Here is a 19616-nt window from a genome sequence, read left to right on the forward strand (position 1 = left end):
AATAGCCGATACTTTAGTCATTTCTTCCCTCTTTTCCTAATTTTTTCATACACCATCTTAGGGTGACGACATCATTTATTGGACTGACTAAGATACTTCAAAGAATAGAAGGAGACACTAACCATTATAATAGGACATAAATATAACCATCTCTGGCAACTAGGATATATGGTCACCCTGCCTGACTTACTATGTATTTCTTATGTATTTGTTTATCATCTCCTCCCTCATTAGAATGTAAGTTCCTGGAGACTAATTAATAACTGGTCTGTTTTATTCACTACTATTTCTCCAGTGCCTTGAACATTGCCTAGAATCCAACAGAATCTCATTAAATATTTGATGAATTAATTAAAAATGAATATCTCTGAAGATCATCATTGGCAGATGCGTTCAATTCCTAGGAGTCTAATGTCCCTATCAAAGGGTATGTGTACCTTATAATTTGATAGATATGGCTGTGCTGTACTCCATGGAGAATGCACTAATATTCTCACCAACAATGACAGCAGGACTTCTGCTGCCTACACAGCTTACATGTATGCCCATGTGTATGTGTGTATTTGTGTACTGTGCACCCATATTTCCTGTGCTCCACACACAGAGATCTGCTGCCACAGAACTGCCAGGACTCAGCATTGAAGCTTGCAATTTGGGGAACCACACAGTTTGATGCCGGGGGAGGAAAAAGAGGCCCTCCTTAATGCCCACCCATGAGGATGTTTGATGCATCCCCTCCCAGGATTCTTTGCAGGCAGAACCAACATTTGCAAAATGCCTTCCAGGCCCCTGACTATCAGACACAGCATGGCACACCTAGTGTAGGCCTGGCTCAATAAATGTTTAATTAATTAATCAATCAAGCAAAATCAAAGATTAGGTTGATTATCTAGGTATTTTATCCATACGGAACTAGGCAACTCATTAATTGCTTTTTCTCTTCTTTGAAGGTTTTGTACTGAAATAATATGTTTTGGAATTATGTAGATATAGCCTGAGAGGTCAAAAATCTGATAAGTATGAAATATTCCCAGGGTATCCTCCAGAGCAGATTGCTAAAAAAGCAATAGTCATTATCCTAGAAGTCAATGCCTTAGTGTTACCATAATGCTGAGGTATAAAATACTCCAACTTATGATGGGATAACTAAAATCCACAAATATAGTCCTGCAAAACAAATTTAAGGCCAAACTCGGAGATCCTATATCAGCACTATTTTCCCCACTATGAATGTCCCTGAATATGCTGATCATAAAGACAAAAGAATGTGGTATTGCATAAGATTCTTAATTGTACCTTTCCCTGTGGGATTCTGTCAGAAATCTCTGCATGCCACAGCTCTGTAAGAAAACGTTATGTTGAATAAAATGTAAGAAAGTGAAAATCTGATAATCAAATAACCACAGTGAGGAGAAACACTTTCTGGTTCCTGTGCTTAATAAAGTTCCCATGGATAGAGGAGATTTCTAGGAAACTCCATCCAATAGCTTCGTGGAGTTCCACATTGGGTTCCATAAGTGTCTCACATATTTAGTTAAACTCATAAATTATCTCCCTTTGTTTCACTTACAGATCACAAGATGCTGAGATTTTTCCACTGCTTATTTTTAGCTATAAACAGTAGACACGGCCTTCCTAGATATTAACTTGTTTGTAGTTGTGTTCTTAGTGGATTGGGGCAGAATGCAGGAATGTCATGTCGGGGGTCTTTTCTGCACAATCCATAAGCAGCTCCCAGGATGGATACACCTGGCACCTGCCACTGCTCCATCGCTGGCAGCAGCTCAGCCCATACAGGACCAGAGCCTCAGAAGGATGCAGTGCACAGAGCAAGAAACCCTAATAGGCTCAATGCAACTAGAAATTTCCCATACTTCCAGGAGCTGGAAGAAAATTCACAAAAGCATTTCCTTTTCCTTTCTAAAGATTTGTCTTTGATTTTTAAAAAGCTGTTTGGGGTTGAGTTAGAGCACTCACTCACACATTCGTCTGGGAGGCAGTAATCTGGCAGAAGCCCATGCCTCAGAAACTGCCAGGAGGACTCCAGCTACTCGACAAGGCCTCCGATTCCTCGCAGTCTGAGCCTGAGCACAGAAACGCGTGATCCCGACCATAAGCGCTGCCTTCACAGGCTGTCGGGGAGTGTGAACTTGGGACAGCAGAGCTGGCAGGGAGCCCCACAGTAGCCACTTCCTCCTCCATTTGCAGCAATGCAAACACTCAGAAAGATCAAGGCTGTTGTTTCAGAATCTCCCCCTTTCCAACTTTGTCAACACACGTTCAGCCACACATAGTGTATATATAAGTCCACAAAGGCACATGCCAACACACACATTCCTCTCATGTCAATCTTCACAGTCAACTCAATACCTTTAAGTGGTGGAATACACACCAAAGGAATGGCCAACTCAGGGCCGGCTGAGGACTGACTCCCACTGGGCCTCAAAGGATCCAAAGTCTGATCAAGGTCTACCAAGACCTTGGAGCTGTAATCTTGGGATCTCGCAACCGTGCAGAGATATATATATACCTTCTTCAGGTCTGGACCACTCTTCAGGGAAAGGGAAAATACCTCCGGAATCTGAATGATCATCACCTACCAAAAACTACAGAAGTAGTGGCCAGAGGACAGCACTGTGAAGCATGGACCCCAAGGCAGGTATTGAACTTCCCATGCGATTTTCATTTTTTCCTATGACTCATCTTCCATTAGGTATCAGTACAGGATCTTAGCTCTGGAACAACTAAATTCCAAATTACTTGTGTCCACTGTCTTAAAAATAAAAAAGAGGCAGCATTGTCTTTCCCAGGAGCTCACCATCCAAACTCTATGGAAAGAACACAGCTTTGGCAACAGGTTGACCTAGATTTAACTCAGTCTCTGTCAGGAGCATGTGAGTGACCTTGACCAGCTTTCAGAAGCTCTCAGATCTTTATTTGTGAATCTTTAAAATAGGGACAACAGCATCCACTCTCTCAAGTTTGCTTAAAAACTTTGTGAGGATTAAAGCTCTTACACCCCATAGAAGTGTGGCTCATGGAGAAGGAGGAGGAGGAGGAGCAGGAGAACGAGGCAAATAGTCAACTCAGCAAGAAAATTCAGTCTTCTCGTGGTATTTCATCCTGTGAGGCAACCTTACCCAGGACCCTTGGAAGCAGAGATCGGATGAATGTGCTTCAGCTAAGGTTCATAGCTTTGGGATAGACCACAGAAAAGGTGAATGAATCAGGACATTACCAGTAGGTGCAGTGAATAGACTAGTGTGTGTGCCGAAAGCACAGGAAGCCTGGGTTTAGAAGAACAAGAGAAAAATCCTTGTGCTAGGTGTGCCCTTCCCTTCCCACACTCCCAGGTAGAAGAGGGAGAAATTGATGGGTGACCACCTCGAGGGACACTATTGAGGGACCTAAAAGCTTCATAGGTCTGTGTCCTCACCCATAGGTGCCCACCTTTCTGATCATCATACCCACATTGTGGTGTGGACCTTTAGCAGCAAACACACACACACACACACACACACACACACACACACACAGTCACCAGGTGAGAAATGGCCTTATGCTGGTCACCAGCCAACTCTTCCCAAAATAACAATTCCTTGCAGTATCTTCTACTGTAAAATCAGTAGAATCCCCTGAAGACCCAGTAGGGTCATGAAGGAGAGCTTCACTCCAGTATAGGGATGAATTAGGATGTGGGACATACACATCCCATCATACAGGAATTTGAGAATGTTGTCTATGTTATCATTGTCCTGGTCCAGAAGGTCATATCTGAAGACACTTGGGGAAGTGGCCAGGCATATTCCAAAAGAAGAAAAGCAGAGGTTGAAAGAGGACATTGGAAAGTCAATTTAGGAATCTACATAGTATAGTAGAAATGGGACAAAAGGGAGAAATTTCATTTCAGACTTCTTCCTGGAAAGAAATGAGGTTTAAACATGATAAGTTTGATAAGCTGCCTAGGGTATGGGGGGTAGCACACCAGACACATGTTCAAGTAATAAAGGTGTCAAACAAAACTCTACAGAGTATCCTATAAACTGGAAGGTGCTTTGTTTCATTTGGGTTTGTGAGTCTGTTTCAGGAGCTCTGTGCCAGGAACTGGGGCCTAAGACTGAACACATTTCTTATTATATCACAGACCTTCTCTTCTACCCTAGTGATTATTAATGGTCTGGGGGTAAGGGATTTAGGAGGATATGAAAGCAATGTCTAGGTTGACACTGGAGCACAGCACATACAGAATACATAGACACAGGACCCAGGGGCTGGAGGCAGAGATGACATCTGTGCCACAGAAAGAACACCATGTAGGAGTCAGAGGCTTGGGTGCTCTGATCAGCCACATTAACTCTGTGGCTAATGGTTTTTGAGACTCTAGAAAAGCTCCTTCCCCTGGCCAGGTTTTATATTCAACCCTAAAATATGCACACGCCCTGCCAACCCTAACATTCCAGTACTCTAATTGTAGTTCAGCTCTCTCCACAATGCAACATGAGATGGTGGTTGTGATTATTAACAGAGCATTTGTGCATTTATATGGAGTGTGCTTGCTGACACAATATAATGAATTTTCTCACAAATTACATGTGCAAAGAACTGCTCAGATTGAACTGTAAGATCACTTCAGATGCACTATTGATTTTCATTATTTTAGTTTTCTCCATCCCTGAGTTCCTTGCAACCATCCTCCAATTTGATTTTATCCAGCAGAACAGTCTCAGACTCTCTTTCTAATAATCAGTTCATAAAACCTCAGGTCTTGGAAGTCTGAAGAAGTAGGCTGGTTTGGATAGGATGTTTATCTTCCAGAGAGATGGTGGTTTCTGACCTCCTAGAACCAGTAAGGATTTCTCTGGCTAACATAGCAAGTGTCTTTCAATCGAAATGTGGATCACTGGTCATGCATCTATACACACTCTTCTTATATAATAAAGAAAGCAACTTCCATAATGAAAAATTATCCTTCCAGTGCACAAATGCCTTATGCCTCTGTGGCCATCCATTCAAGAGCTCTGAGCACCTTTTCTGCCTGCGGTCTCTTCTAGTGCCCACATTCCCACCCATTTTTCCCGCCTTACCTTACTTTTTTTATACTGTATCTTCTATGCAGAACTAGTTCCCCAAAAGGGTAAGTAAAGTAATTTTTCCAGCAAAAGGGGCCTCTTCTGACTCTTCAAGAGACATCTAGGAGGCTGAGATCCCTTGGGTGTCCTTTTCAGCCTCTCTCCTCTGATTCATTGTCATCCCAAAACAGATTACCCTTGCATACAAACACCCAGATATTAAAATTGGACACTGCTCTGCCTCTGATATTGGGGAACAGTCACAGATAGCTCTGTGTAGAATGACTTCTATGATAGAGTAACAAGAGATACAACTCCACGACTATTAAAAATAAAGCAGGATAGGGCCAGGGATTTAGCTCAGTGGTTCTGCCCCCTGCCTCGCAAGCACAAGGACCCGAGTTTGATCCCTGGTACCAAAACAAATAAATAAATAAATAAATAAAGGAGGATAAAAAGTAAAACTGGAAGGGATGCCCATGCACAAACTTTCAAGAGAACAGGAAATAAGTCAAGAGCCTATTATAGAGAAAAAGATCACAAAGAGAAAGGACTCAGTGGTTTAAGTGTGTTAATCTTGCAAGGAGATCATTCATCATTCACTTGTGCAAAAAGCTGGGGGCTGTCCCAGGTACTGAATCCCCACACTGTGAGAATAGTCTAGATCTCTTGTTATTTCCAAGCTAGCAAAGGGAGATCAAAAATTGGACTGTATGCATATCAGACAATAGGATTTCAGGAATTTGTAAATACCGTGAAGAAAACACAACAGGATGGAACTATTGAGAGACAATGGCAGAATCAGGGGAGTCATTTCTAACACCTCTCTGAGAAGGTGATTTACTTTTCAGAGCTTTGGGAGAGTTTATTGAGAATAGGTTTTGCTTACCAAAAAGATGCTGGGCTTTTATCCGGCTCTGGCAGGTGTCACAGTGGGTGGTCCTTTTAATGCTATTAGTTGGTTGGCCAGACTGCAACGACCACAATAGCCATGAGCAGCAATAAAATCACCATTATCATCCCACATGAGGTTGACTTTCTGTCTACCCAGCCCACATGCCTAGTTTCAGTGTGAAGCTTTTCATCTGTGTTCTCTACGAGGTTGGCAAGGTCATCAATTATCTCATTTTGTTCATCCAACTCATTCCCGATTTCCTGCCGCATTTGCTTTTGGTGACTTATGATAGAGGAAAGGGCATCAAGGCCTGCATCCTGTTCTTGGATAATTTTCTGTTGCTGTTGCCAGAGTTCATCAAATCCCAAGCCCCTGGTCTCCTCTGGCTCCTCAAAGAGCCAAGGGTTGGGGGCTCCTCACTTAACCTCTTCCCTCATCAGGCTGGACCTTGGGTGTCTTTTCACCTCTTCTTTCATACTGATTTCACTGTTGAATTTTCTCAGCAATTTCTTGGGCAGTTTGACAGGTGGAATCCTATGTGGAGAACCAGGGGTCCGGTGCCATCATGCAGTCTTCCAGGAGGTGATATTTAAATGTAATGTGAAGAAACAAAGAAACTCAGAACAACTCCTGGAGGTCTTTTGTGGATTTTTGTTTTGTTTTGTTTTTTCTTGAACAACTTGATGGAGGTGAGTATTCAGTGTGTCATTACTAGCAATAAAGCCTTTCCATCATTCTTGAAAAAGACAGGTGGTATTTGTTTGGTTGCATAGTTGGTTTTGTTTTTGTTGAGTTTAGAAGCCAACTCTTAAGAGATGTAAGTGGTAGGTAACACCCAACTCTATAGCATGAGAAATGTTTTAGTTCTTCTTTTCATATGATGATTTTAACCTACTTCTTCAGAAAATAAATGCCAAGCAGAGGTTAGAAACAAATGTTGGCATAAATATAAACATTCACTTTGTGATGACTCAACCAAAGGCAGGCCCTTTTCCTGCCAAAAATTTATTTCTTATCTACAAAGGTTAGGAGAGGCCTTAACCCAACTGTTTGGTTGGGGATCCAAGCTTCAAACTTAACCCAGGGGTCTTGAAGCTAACCTAATGGAGTGGCTTTGATGAAGATCCTCATGTGTTTGGTAGAAGTGAAAGGGCAAAAGCAAAAGTTTCAGGAAAGGAATGAAATTTTAGAAAAGGCAGAATATTGAGGAAGAGAAACTGCAAACAGATTAGTGAGAATCAATTGGCTGCCTAGCAGCAAATATCACTTGTGTGCTTCCTGTAAAGGAATCATACAACTATTTCCAAGTGCATTTAATGGCTGTATGGATGGCCTCTAATAAGACACAGTTTCTAGCCAATTGGATTTTATATTGCTCAGTGCCAGCTTGGCAATTTGTTTTGCATTAAACCCTTCAGTCTGTTAGCCTGGTGAGTAACTATTCTGGGAGGGCAGTCAGAATCACTCATGGGACTTCACTTTTTCCTTAAAAGCAAAAAGAAGGTAGAGATAATGGTGGTGGTGGTGGTGAGTAGTGGTGGTGATAAAGAAAATGAGTCCAGTTAGGTTGCTGTCTTGAAAAGTTGAGCTCATCAAGCTAAAATGACCCAAGTAATGGCCCTTTTAAAAAACCTTTTCTGGATCATTCAAAGGAGGATCTCGGTCCTTCAGCATTTCTCTGGGCTCTGCTCTTGTTGCAAGGACTAGGCCTTCTCATGTCTTTGCTTTGAGATTCAGGATAATTTACAGCCCGGGAGGGAGCAAGATATTTTGGGACTCTTGTCTAGGACAAGAAAATGAGCCCCCTCCCCAGTAGAAGCAATCTGTCCATGGTCTCTTTCCAATTGATCCAAATAAAGTTAAAAGCCAAGAATCTGAATCCTTGAGTAAGCTCACTGGAGATCCATTACAGCCCGTCATTTACCTTGAAAAATTTGTGGTCACTTTCCTCACATTCCTCCTACTTCTTTCCAGAACAGAAGGGAAAAAGGCATGTTAGCTTTGACACTAGGAAGCATTCAATAATGTGTTTCACTGATCCCTCTACAATTAGACATTTGCTTTCAAACTTCGTTCCTATAAGGCCAGGTAAGACAGTCATGAGGCTCAATCTCTATGGATGATGAAAGCTACACTCCCTCAATATATACAACTTGATTGACAAAAACAAAAGGTTTGGGTGGGAATAATAACAAATGCCTTTGATTTGCAATGAAAAGGAAAGGCTCTGCTTAGAGAAGTAGGGAAAAAATGTGTACAAGGGCACATGAGTGTGTGTTTGTACATGTTATTGCATAAGTGTACATGTGTGTGTGTGTGAGAGAGAGAGAGAGAGAGTCTGTGTGTGGCTTTCAAATTACCAGAAGGCAAACTGCCCATTGATTTTCTGACAAGCTGCATGATCCCTTTCAACCACCAAAAACAGAAAGATGGCCATGAGCAGATGAATACTGTCAGGAAGTTCAGGAAGTGCACATAAGGAAGCCCTGAGCACTTGATTCAACTCAACGCTGGCAATTGATCACAGCAAAGTGTCTGCTCCCAGCATGTTCAAGACAATCCTCCAGGCACTGTGGCCCTTTAGGCCAAAACCAGAAGTTGCAGAGTTCATTGGTTTTATACCAACATGTGCTGATTGAAAAGTTGCACCCTGGAGAGCTACAAATTGTTTTTTTATGAATTTTGTCATCTAATCTCCTAAGATTTCAGACAAAGATGATCAATTTCCAGAGGTAGCTATTTCCCCTGTTCCTCCCTCAGTGTTAGCAAGCTGTTTGAGATATATCCATTGTTTGACGATATATTCGTGAGATAGTTCTGCAACTTATAAGCTTTATCAAGGCAACCTGTGGCTTTGCTAAAATTAACAAAACAAATAAGAGCTGTTCTAGAGTCCAATACAGTAAGAAGACTAGGTCATAGCCAGACTCCAAGCTCCAAGAAGGTGACATAGTCAGCACACAAAGGAGCAGCCAGAAGGCAAATCAATTTAGAAATGCATACATACATGCTCTTGTTAGTGCAATTCAAAGAACTTGTCTTGTTGGGCCATTTTATGTAAACATCTCCCAACATATTCAATCAGCTTCCTCAAATTGACACTGTCACCAAAGTTAAGTCAATATTTTTTGTGAGGGAGGAGTAAGTATTTTATCTAATAATCAAGTTATTTGAGATTTGCAATTCTGGTTGCCATTACCAAAAGGCACCTCTCAAGTATTTACATTTAACTCTGCATTACTTTGATCTTTGTATCAGTTGCATTCAGACAAAATGTGAGCCTCTAATTTAATTTTGTTTTGGATTTCCTATGACATATCTATTTATGTCAATTGCCCAGGAGGGAAAGGCCATCAGTAATAATGATAGTTATAGAAAACACTTATCAAGAACTTTGAACATGCCAGGCCCTGGGCTTGAGCCATTGTTGGGATTGTCTGCTTTAATCTTCTGACAAGTCTATGAGGAAGATATGGATTGTTATTCCCATTTTATAGAAGATAAACTGGGGCTCAGGCACTAAGTGTCTTATCTCTGGGATTTGACCCAGGAAGTCTGACTCTGGAGACCTTCTCCTAGTACTTTATGACTCAGTTCCTCAGTGGCATGAGTAATTTCCAGGGGAAATTTCCATAACATTTCTTCCCACTCTGAGTCCGCAAATAATCCAAGGACCAGAGACAATTGTGCTAAAATGGACCTAACAGAAGGCTCAGTCCCCTAATAAGGTCAAAGTCACTTCTGTTTGGTATTCTCTGCACTTTGATTTCCTTCTCTCTAAGATGTTTGCCTCTTCTCTAGGATTTTTATACAAAAGATGGTGCGTCAGTCTAGTATACTCTTCAGGAAAAGAGTATTTTCTGAGGAGGAATGATAGAAAAGAAGAGGAGCATGTAGATGTGGCACGGCATGTAGAAAAAGAATGCTGGTATAAAAAAAAATCTCAGCTTGAAATCTATTAACTTTCTAAGTAAAGTCAAATTCTCTGTACCTAGGTTTCTTCATCTGCAACGTGGGGTCATAGAGAGGACTGTAACAAAAAACACATATAAAGTAACTCACCATGTGCCAGGTACAGGCAAAGCTCTCAGTTTTCAGTTATGCATGCTATGATCTTCCACTGGGACCCTTCCTCGACCACACCGTGCATGAGGCTTCCTATGAGGCTTTTATTCAACACCTTTCTCCTCTGTACATGAAGTAGCTTGGGGCCTGCACTGTGTCTCATTCATCTCAGGATTACCAGCCCCCAACACTGTTCCTGATTCATAGTTGGCATTTGTGAGCATCTGTTGATTGAATGAACCATTTCATATATCATCCAAGATTGTATCAAGATTGTATACCTACTGCAATCCCAGATCATCATACAAACAAGGTAACTAAAGGCCACAGAACTAGATGGTGGTGGAGCTAGTCGGGAACACAAGCCACCTGACTTTCAATCCAACATCTGCATACCATAGCAGAGTGCCTCAAGTTTGCATTTTCTTAAAAACATTTTATCAAAAGTCAATATGATAATGAGAACATCATTAATATTACCAAAGTAGGGACACATTCAGAATCTATTTTTCCAATTTCCTATAACTTACATGTCAGCAACTCATCACTTTAAAAAAAAAACTTCTAGGGCCGGGCATTTAGCTCAGTGGTTTTGTCCCCTGCTGCACAAGCGCTAGGACCCGAGTTCAATCCCCGGTACCAAAAAAAAAAAACCAACCAAAAAAAACTTCTAAAAATATGACTCTAAAAATGTGTCTTCCTGGGCGTGGTGGCACACACCTATAAACCCCACACTCAGGAGGCTGAGGCAGGAAGAACACTGTGAGTTCAAGGCCAGTATGAGCTACATAGCAAGTTTGAGGATAGTCTGAACTACAGAGTGAGACCCTGTCTCAAAAACAAAACAACAACAACAATAAATCCAAAGGAAATAAAAATAAAAATTTTGTGTCTTACATCTTAAGTAATTTCACAGTAATATTATGATAATGTAATAGCAATTGACAAGATAAAAATGCATAGTAATCATGTATTGTACCTGATTCAAGCAATATTACATCACCTAATACCCTTCCTTTTACACAACTATTTCATTACTTCGAAGCTGCCTGGTAATGAATATGCCATTAAGTAGTGTGGTTTTTTTTAAGTTACATGTTTCCTTTCTTTCTTTTTTTTTTTTTTTGGTACCTGGTATCGAACCTGGGAACTTGCACTTGCAAGGCAAGCAGCAGAACCACTGAGCTAAATCCCCGGCCCCTACATGTTTCTTTTATAGTAATTCTTCAATAAATTTTTCTGACTTTTTTCATAAATAAGTTTCACTATTCCTCATTTTTAAAAAAAAACAACCACATTCTCCTTTCCTGAAAGGATGTCATATATTAGATGACCCTTCTATATAAAATCATAAATGAAAAGGGGCCAGGCAATAAGAAAATAAGTAATTAGACATTAGGGCACTAAGTACAGTTGGGTAGATCTAAGACATTATGGTATAGTTAAAAGTCTGCAAAAAGAATATTTTACAATGCAAAAGCTGAAAAAAAAATTTCATTTTACTACAGTATGAGACAAATCCCAGCTTTTGCAAAATGTATCACGGACACATTTTGTATCCGTGATACTCATGGATTTCTTCATTTTGTTGTTTTAAACATGCTTTTAAGACATACTAAATAACTAGTAAAAATTGTATACAATTCAAATGACATTTCAGATAAGTTTTATTGGCTTAATGCTCTGATAATAAAATTATAACAATCAGTATTATTCTGATTTATTGCACTTTTTACTTCCACTTCATAATGGACTGGGTGCATCACAGAATTGAATGTAATGTTGCTGCCACCTCAAGGTCACTCACTGAAAATGAGATGGCTCACTTCAGTCTAATGCACTAAAGCTAGTGAGTAACGAAGGGCTTTATGGATGAAAAGACCACTTTGTGGTCACGTCACAGTAAATCTAAACTTTTATTTGCAATGAAACAATGGGTTTTATATGCAATTTCCAATGAAAACATACTCCAATAATGCTAGTATGGCACTGTGAGTACTAGGTCTGTGAGAAAAAAGGCTTTTATACTGCAGTCCAGGGGAAGAAATGTCAATTCATCAAACTGAAAAACCATCTGTGCATAAGTAGCATATCGACATGGCATAATTCAGATACAATGGTTTCTTAAACAAAAAAAAAAATAGTCCTTCAGTTTATTTTCCTTTCATAAAGCTTACTTGGCTGTTTTCTGCTCCCTCTCCAATCTTTCCCACTTAGTGACCTCCATAAACCTGACACTCTTCCATCTGGATTTATCAAAACTACCCCTAACGTGAACAAACAGTTCCCAGAAAAGGAAATGCCAATCAGTCAACTCACTCAAGGAGATGGATGTTTTGCCTAACAGATTGTCAAAGATCAACTTTTGATAACACTGGCTTGGCAAGGTAGAACTGTAAATTAGAAAAGAGGGAAATGTGGTGATATTTTTCCAAAGTTTAAAATGCATATATCTTCTAACCAGCAATGCCCTTTCTAAAAATTTATTTTTCAGATATTCACATATATGTGCACAAAGATGTATGTGCAGAGAAACCTATTATAGCAAAAGACTGGAAACAAACTAAGAGTCCATCAATAGAAGACTTGTAAATTATGGACAATCCATAAAATAGAATGCTGTGCAGCCTTTGAAATAAACAAGGCAGCCCTATATGTACTAAGATGACACAATTTCCTATATCATATGGTTAAATGGAGGGGAAAGCAATGGGCATAACAGTGTTATAATATGCTTGGTATTTGCATAGAATCTCTTTGGAAAAAATACAAAAACAAGGGTTCTTTTGTAGAGGAACTGGGGGTCTTAATTAATTGTAGAAGTAGGGGAGACTTAATTTTCACTCTACACCCATTTTTGTCTTGAATTCTATACTGTATATACACATTAACTACTTGAAATATATAAATAAAAAACATTTCTAAACTGCTTTGGATTGTAATTCAGACAATGTAAACGACAACAAAGGGCTGGAGGAGAAGAAATAGAAAGAAAAAGACACAGGAAGGGAGGTAAAGACAAGGCTGCCCTGGGGGCTGGGGGGTTGCTGCTAGCACTGCCTCCCCTTTGAAGGTTCCCCCAGCTCTAATCCACCTCAAACCCACACTTCTTTCCTGGTCTCCTCATTTCCTCCACTCTCCTCTGACTTCCCATTCATTCTCCTCACCATTCCCATTCATTCTCCTTCTAGTCGTCAATTCTCGTTTCTATTTCCCTGCTTCCTTGGGTTCTGCCCATTGCTCAGGATCCTCTAGAGTCCCCTCCAAACAGAGGCCCAGAGCCAGTCCTCCTGTTCCCAGTGCCAGGCTGTGGCCCCGCTTGCCAGGTACGTACCCTAAATGTACAAACAGTATGAAGAAGCAACATGGTGGTTAACAGACCAGACCCATCTGCCATCCGCCACCTACTGGGATGCAAAGAATTCAGCAGGGGGTGACCTGTGTTTTGCTTCTTCTCTGAGCCCAGATACCACAATGATAAACAGCGCATCTGGCCAATGAACAGCACCTGACAGCATACAGAGGAAATGTATTTGGGGGATGAGGTTTGCAACCTGGAGAAAAACCACAAATTGAGGAGAGGTGAGCAGGATGGGGAGTCCACCCACAGTGTATCACATGTGGACTCAGGGTCGCACAGAACAAACTGGATGTCCGTGTTGAACATCTCTGCAGAGGAGTGGGGAGCCCCGAGCACAGAGGAAAAGAGGGAGAGGAAGAAGGGTAGTGAGAACCTCCAACTGTTCAGCTTCCTGTGTTTATTGGATTTAATTTGCCTTTCCCTTTTTTCCTCTTTTATTAAAACAAATCTCTCGCTATAACTCCTTTCAATGACACATCATTGACAGTGAAGTCAAAATTTGTCTGTGTGTGTGTGTGTGTGTGTGTGTGTGCGTGTGTGTAGTTCTGGGGACTGAAACCAGGGTCTTTGCACTGAGCTACGGCCCTAAGTCTCCCTAAATTGCCAAATTTCCCAGGCTAAGCTTGAACTTACTTATAATCCTTCTTCCTTAGCCTCCCAAAGTGCTGGGATCACAGGCATGCACCACCACACCTGGATCAAATTCTATTTGACATTGCTTAATAACTGAAATTCCCTCAAACATCCATGCAAATACTTTTAAAAGCTACTGATACACAGCATTTTAAAAACATGTGTATTCTTCTTGTCCAAAGCCTCCCACAGACAGGTGGATTTTCTTCCTGTATTAAAATCCTACAATTCAACAGATAGGAGTATTCCTGCACTGACCTAGTGAGTTTTGCAAACTTTATCCACTTTGAAAATAGACACATCAACTTTACTGAATTTGAAAAGTATTGAAAAAGTTAGAAGCAAACAATTAACAATTTATTTCCTCTTAAAGATATGCCTTGGCAGATTTCTAGCATATGGAAATCCTTCTCCACTTCTTTTGGTAAGACCCTACTAGAGAAGGTGAACACGCTAAGCCTGCCACAAACTGTTAGAGACATTTCTACAAAGGAAGGTGGTGCAGAAGCTGTGCCCACGGCAGGTTTGCTGAGTCCAGACTTCAGCTCCATGCTTGGGGCCCCAGCTGCAGCTCCTCACTGCTCTGCCCATCTCTGAGAGACTTCCAGCTCTAAAATTCTAAGACATTAACTCTGACATAAACTGTGAAAGAAAAGCAGAAGAGCAAACAGAAATAGCAATGAAAAGAAAAGTTTGGAAAGTTTAAATCAAGCTTGGAGCCCACCCTGAGACAGTGACAATTCTCACTCATCCTCATCCTCTCTTTCTCTCTCTCTCTCTCTGTCTCTTCATTCATTCTCATTCCTCTCTCTCTCACTCTCGCTCTCTTGCTCTCTCACTCTCACTCTTTCCTCCCTCCCTCTTTTGATTTTACACAGCTATGAATAAAGAGCTGATTTTACTGAGCATTTTGCCCCCAGGTCCCTTCTTCTACCTTCTGTATAATTACGTGCAATCATCTACCATGTATAAATAGACACATTTAAAAATACCCCCACCTCATCAGATGATCCAAACTTGGTTTTGAGATGGCATTCTAGAAATCCAAGATTTCCTGAGGAATCAAAGTGTGACAGGACAAAAGGAGAAAGGGGGCAGATCCGGTCACCGAGTCACAGCTAGAACTTCAGGGAATTAATGCCTGAATCTAACAACAAGCATGGTGGCTGCAGAATGATGGACACGTGAGAGCTGAATGGTGGGATTAGGAGATAGAAGGGCTCCTCAAGACAGTACTTGAATGGGGGAAAAACTGAAGGAAACAACTTATGAAGAGGTCCAGGCCTCCTCAGCCAATGACTGAGATGAAGCTTGCCTGCCATTATTAACACCAGTAATCGCCAGTCTGACGCAAGGTCTCCCTGTTGTCTCCATCCCAGTGTGGTACCAAAGTAGATTGGACAGAATTACTACAACCTCCCATGTTACAGAGTTTCGAAGATTTTTATTCCACATTTAAGAGATTTACAGGAAATCTCCAGGCAGTTAAGCTGAGGGGCTGAGCTTGTCTTTCAGCTGGCTCAAAGCCAATCATTTGGAGGGTAGCTTTAATTCCTGGGATATGGAGTCATACAGTCAGGAAGCAGCCCTGACCCCAGTAAGGTCAGTGTCGTGGCCAACTACCCTGGGCTCAATTTAGAGACATAACTATGGCAACGACTGTGCCCAATCGGTTATTAGAGGAGATTTATTGACGGATATGCTTGAATAGCAGAGCCATTAATTGCAATTACCAGACAAGACACTTTGTTCATCTCAGAGAACTGAATGCCAAAATGCCCTAACAACTTTAAAATCCCATTTGCTCCTGGGCTCTCTGCTGGCCTCACAGCACCTGCTTCAGCTTCTCAGTCCTGAGAGGAAGAGGGAGGCTTAGCTTGACACAGCACCAGCTAGAGAGAAGGCAATGGCTGGGCGTGGGGGCATGAACTGCAGGAATCCACCCAACCTCCACAATGGCCTTCACAAAGGGGACGGAGGCATGAGCAGCCTCACTTCTCTCACTGCTCTTCTCTGGGTCCCATTAACAGAGCAGCAAAACACTTCTGTCTTTGGGGTTCCAATCGACATTAGTCATTTGTGTCAAGACGTCCTGGATCCCCACTTTGCTTGGGGACCTTCCTGTGCTTGGTGTTGCTCAGTCCAGGTTCTATTCTATTTAAAACCTCCAAGGGCTGGAAAACTCATCCCTGGATTTCATCCTTTTGGTCTTGCTCAGGGCAACCTCCTATCACCCCATTTCTTTAAAACAGACACCCCCACCTCCTGCCTTTACTTTCTATCTGCTCTCATTTCTCCTAGCTTGGAATTACACTGGTTATCAGTCTCTCTATTTACCTACTCATTTCGATCTCCCTCACTGGATTCTAAGGTGTGCATGAGCATAGATTTGGCCTGTTCTTTGCACCACTGTGTTGCTACTGCCTGGCACAGCACAGCATCCAGCACACAAGAAATACTTGTCGAATGAATGAATTCCATTCATTCTACAATTCTGCTTACAGAGACCTTTTTCAATCCAATTAGAACATAACTTCCCCCAAAGCAGGAACAAAACTTCCCTATTTATGCTTGTAGCCTCTTCAGCTTAAAAACTTTAAAAAGTGAATGAGAGAGTTCATGAACTGTAAACCATTCCCATACATTGGAATAAGTAAAAGCACACATCCCTCCCACTTCTTAAGAAATAATAAGAACTAACATTTAAATAGTGCTTTTTACAAGGACACTGTTTTAAGCATTCTCCAGTGTATTCATTCATAAAATTGACATGGTGACACTGTGAGGTGGGGAATGTTATTCTCCATACGTTAGAGGAGAGCAGCTGGGGTTAGACAGTTACAAAGTGACAAAGAAAAGGCCAGGAAAAGATTCTGGCTGTCCAGACACAGAACCTGCATCTTAACCTCTATGCAATGCTCTTTCTCTTGACTCTGGATACTAGTATAACCATAAGAACAATTTTTTAAATATCCCAAAGGAATGGACTTAGGACAATAAAACTATGTTCCCCTGAGTTTACTTTTTATTTTTCCTTTCAAACTAGATTACAAATTACAAATCTCTGGTCCAAATTGAGATGTCACTTGATCAACTCTTCTCTACGGATAAAACACCAAGGTTATACTTAACCTGAGGTTAGTAAGGTAAGTAATTTTTTAGGAAAAACCAAAGGAAACATTAGTGCACTTTGTATTTGTTAGCATTCCCATTGCTGGGATAAAATACCCGTCACTCACAACATTTTTTGTGATAATGAGATTGAACACAGGGCCTCTGCACTGAGTTACATCTTCACCTCTTTTTAAATCTTAAAACAGAATCTCTCTAAGTCCCCAAGTTGCACTGGCTAGGCTTAAACTTGTGATCCTCCTTCATTGGCCTCCCAGAGTGCTAGGATTAAAGTGTGTGTCACCATACCCATTATAACCTGCAACTTAAGGGAGGAGAGGTTTATTTTAATTCGTGGTTTTAGAGGCCTACGTACATGGTGGGCTGGCTTTAAGGCAGAAACAGCATGACAGAAAAGCATGGCAGAGGAAAGCTCAACCCATAGCAGCCAGGAAACAGAGAGCAAGAGACAAAGAGAGCCCGAGAGAGAAAAGGAAGCTAGGGAAAAGAATATACCTTTTCAGGTTGTGCTCTCAGTGACATACTTCTCCAGTCAAACTCCATCTCCTAATAGCACATTCAGCTATGAATTCATTAACCAACTGATGAGTGTAGGGCCTTCATGATCCAATCACTTTCCAAGAGTCCCATATCTGAACAAATGAGCTCTTTGTGAGACATTTTTTAATCCAAACTATAACATACTTCTTCCCTAGAGCTGTGAGAGTGCAACCCCCACTTCCTAAACTGTCTGTCAAGGATGGAGATGATAAGAATTCTCAGCTAGATGAACTTCTCATTGATGCAAAATTGGCATGCCAGGTGCCCTTTTATACTACATCATTTTCATGTTAATAGGCAGGAGGACTTCAATTAATGAAACTAATCAAGCAACTGAAATTTTCCATACACAACACTGATGCCCACTGATGTTAATTAAGAATTCATTTAAGTCACAGCTTATGGTTTAGATCTAAAATATTCCCCCAAATTATCATATGTGTGGAAGATGATTGGATCATGGGTATACCACATTCAACAATGAATCCATCCATTAACAAGTTCGGAGCTGAATATGCTGTTTGGAGGTTGGGCCTTGTTGAAGAGGTGGTTCACAGGAGGTATGACCTGAAAGGGTATATCTCCCTCCCCAGCTCTTTCCTTCACTCTTTGCTTCCTTAACACCATGATGTTATCAGCTTTCCTCCATCAGACCCTTCTATCATGTCCTCCTTGCCTCAGAATCAGCCAGCTATGGACTGAATCCTCTAAAAACATGAGCCAAAATAAGCCTCACCTCCTTTAAGTTGTGGGTGTTGAGTATTTTGTCTCAGGAACAAAAAAGGTGTCTAAGACAGATTTTGGCACCAGAGAAGTGGGGTCACTGCTGTGACTGAATCTGATCATGTGGTTTAAAAGCCTTCGGAACTAGTTCACAGGAGAAATTTGGAAAGGTTTAGAGATGCCAATTCAAGAAAGCGTAGAATGTTGTAATCTGAGCTTCGTGGGAGATTCTGGTTGGAGCTAAGAAGACTAGCAGAAATGCAGACAGTAAAGGCTAGGCTCAGGAGGTACAGGGACTCCACTGGCAGTTGAACTTGAGGTCATGCATGTTATGCTCTGGCATAAAATTTCTCTACATTTTGCCCATGTCCTGAGATTTTGCTGAAGTCTGAGATTAAGGGCAGTGAACTGATTAATCTTGCAGAAGAAATTTCAAGACAGCCCACATTCAGGCTGTGGCATGGGCACTGCTGATGGCTTTCAGCCAGATCTACAGTGAGAAACAAAAAGCTAATGTAATGTTTTCAATTTCCCCAGAAAGGAATCACCTGCAAAGTTGGGGCAAAAGATAGTATGTTTGCTGAAGATTAGCATGAAAAAGAACAAGGGCCAGGGATTTAGCTCAGTGGTTTCGCCACCTGCTGCGCAAGCACAAGGACCCCAGTTAGATCCCCGGTACCAAAAAAAAAAAAAAAAAGAGCTCAAGTACTTTGTATCAGGACAATAGGAAAGATGACTTGAAGGGATCTCAGGAATCAGGGAGACCCCACCCTTTGCAGGCTCAAGGGTGTAGACTGAAAAGCTTCCATTTGAGAAAAGAGTCCCAAAGCTCCCTGCTCAAGAAGGTCCAGCTAAGAGAATTGATTACCCAGAATTCATTTCGAAGTGCTCAGCCGACCAGGCACTCAGAGCCTGCAGCAGCCATGGTTCAAGAGTGCCAGGATAATGCTCAAGCTGGTGGCAGACCTTGGCATCATCCACATGGTACCAGTTTTACAGGCATGCAGAATGCAAGAGTTGTGGGTCAAGGAGGCTTCCACCAGATTTCAGAAGGCCTGGAAGACCAGGCAGTGTGCCCCTGAAAGGGCAGTGCATAAAACTGTGACAGTGAAGCCAAAAGTACAGCAGAGATCCCTGGAAGTTAGAGATGCCAGGAATGTGTAATATCTGCCGAGGAATGTGGAAGGCAGTGAGTGAA

General features: G+C 41.5%; 1 long non-coding RNA gene and 1 pseudogene across 4 annotated transcripts in view; both read right to left on the bottom strand.

Moving 5' to 3' along the window:
* Positions 1-19616, bottom strand: part of LOC110344740 (uncharacterized) — a 113788-nt gene that overhangs the window by 82868 nt on the left and 11304 nt on the right. The window lies entirely within an intron of this gene.
* Positions 1-19616, bottom strand: part of LOC147823991 (syntaxin-8 pseudogene) — a 30748-nt pseudogene continuing 11132 nt past the window's right edge.

This window comes from Heterocephalus glaber, unplaced genomic scaffold, assembly GCF_053883595.1.
Source record: "Heterocephalus glaber isolate CG9 unplaced genomic scaffold, H.glaber_assembly_v1.0 deba00001561, whole genome shotgun sequence".
Classification (NCBI taxonomy): domain Eukaryota; kingdom Metazoa; phylum Chordata; class Mammalia; order Rodentia; family Bathyergidae; genus Heterocephalus; species Heterocephalus glaber.